The following is a 2,247-nucleotide window of genomic DNA, read 5'->3' on the forward strand; positions in this document are numbered from 1 at the left end:
ATGGTTGTAGTACAGCAAAAACCTGCCATACTCTGCTTTCCCTACCCTGCCTGCGTGTGCCATACTTTGACTGTGTGTGCCATTCTTGGCCTGTGTGTTCCATACTCTGCCTGCCCTACCCTGCCTGTGTGCACCATACTCTGCCTTCCCTACCCTGCCTGTGTGTGCCATACTCTGCCTTCCCTACCCTGCCTGTGTGTGCCATACTCTGCCTTCCCTACCCTGCCTGTGTGTACCATACTCTGCCTGCCCTACCCTGCCTGTGTGTACCATACTCTGCCTGCCCTACCCTGCCTGTGTGTGCCATACTCTGCCTGCCCTACCCTGCCTGTGTGTGCCATACTCTGCCTTCCCTACCCTGCCTGTGTGTGCCATACTCTGCCTTCCCTACCCTGCCTGTGTGTGCCATACTCTGCCTTCCCTACCCTGCCTGTGTGTACCATACTCTGCCTGCCCTACCCTGCCTGTGTGCAATATACTCTGCCTTCCCTACCCTGCCTGTGTGTGCCATACTCTGCCTTCCCTACCCTGCCTGTGTGTGCCATACTCTGCCTTCCCTACCCTGCCTGTGTGTGCCATACTCTGCTTGCCCTATGCTCCCTGTGTGTGCCATATTCTGCCTTCCCTACCCTGCCTGTGTGTGCCATACTCTGCCTGCCCTACCCTGCCTGTGTGTGCCATACTCTGCCTGCCCTACCCTGCATGTGTGTGCCATACTCTGCCTGCCCTACCCTGCCAGTGTGTGCCATACACTGCCTCCCTACCCTGCCTGTGTTTGCCATACTCTGCCTGCCCTACCCTGCCTGTGTGTGCCATACACTGCCTCCCTACCCTGCCTGTGTGTGCCATACACTGCCTCCCTACCCTGCCTATGTGTGCCATACTCTGCTTGCCCTATGCTGTATGACACACACAGGCAGCATACAGTGACACAATGCTGGCACTGCTCCTACAGTCTGCACAATAACTATATATTAAAAAACTTTTTTATTGCAGTACCACCTCAGTATATGTTCTTTTTGTAGTGTGCAGGGATTATTTGTGGGTCTGAGGTGTGAACAGGGGAACAATGTGGGTGATTACAGCCTGAGCCTGAGGTGTGAACACTGTGGGGGGTGAACAATGTAGGGATTAAAAGGTGTGAACAACACAGGGGATTACATTTTTAAACAATACAGGGGGATTACAGCCTGAATCTGAGGTGAGAACCATGCAGGGGGCCAGTTAATCTCAGTACTGATACCATTTACATTTTACACAAGAGTAAGCCATCAAAGCAGCCAGACAGGTGGGGGGCCACACCGAGGGGGGTCGCGGGCCGCCAGTTGGACAGCACTGCACTAAGACATAGCAAAGCCTGGAACTAGGGGTAGGCAGAAGGGACACGTGCCTAGGGAGCAATAGTGAAGGGGCACTACATGGTACTGCAGGGATATTAGGGGCGCTACATGGTACTGCAGGGATATTAGGGGCGCTACATGGTACTGCAGGGATATTAGGGGCACTACATGGTACTGCAGGGATATTAGGGGCACTACATGGTACTGCAGGGATATTAGGGGCACTACATGGTACTGCAGGGATATTAGGGGCACTACATGGTACTGCAGGGATATATAGGGGCACTACATGGTACTGCAGGGATATATAGGGGCACTACATGGTACTGCAGGGATATTAGGGGCACTACATGGTACTGCAGGGATATATAGGGGCACTACATGGTACTGCAGGGATATTAGGGGCACTACATGGTACTGCAGGGATATTAGGGGCACTACATGGTACTGCAGGGATATTAGGGGCACTACATGGTACTGCAGGGATATTAGGGGCACTACATGGTACTGCAGGGATATATAGGGGCACTACATGGTACTGCAGGGATATATAGGGGCACTACATGGTACTGCAGGGATATTAGGGGCACTACATGGTACTGCAGGGATATATAGGGGCACTACATGGTACTGCAGGGATATTAGGGGCACTACATGGTACTGCAGGGATATTAGGGGCACTACATGGTACTGCAGGGATATATAGGGGCACTACATGGTACTGCAGGGATATTAGGGGCACTACATGGTACTGCAGGGATATATAGGGGCACTACATGGTACTGCAGGGATATTAGGGGCACTACATGGTACTGCAGGGATATTAGGGCACTACATGGTACTGCAGGGATATTAGGGGCACTACATGGTACTGCAGGGATATTAGGGGCACTACATGGTACTGCAG

This window comes from Xenopus tropicalis, chromosome 3 (assembly GCF_000004195.4).
Source record: "Xenopus tropicalis strain Nigerian chromosome 3, UCB_Xtro_10.0, whole genome shotgun sequence".
Classification (NCBI taxonomy): Eukaryota; Metazoa; Chordata; class Amphibia; order Anura; family Pipidae; genus Xenopus; species Xenopus tropicalis.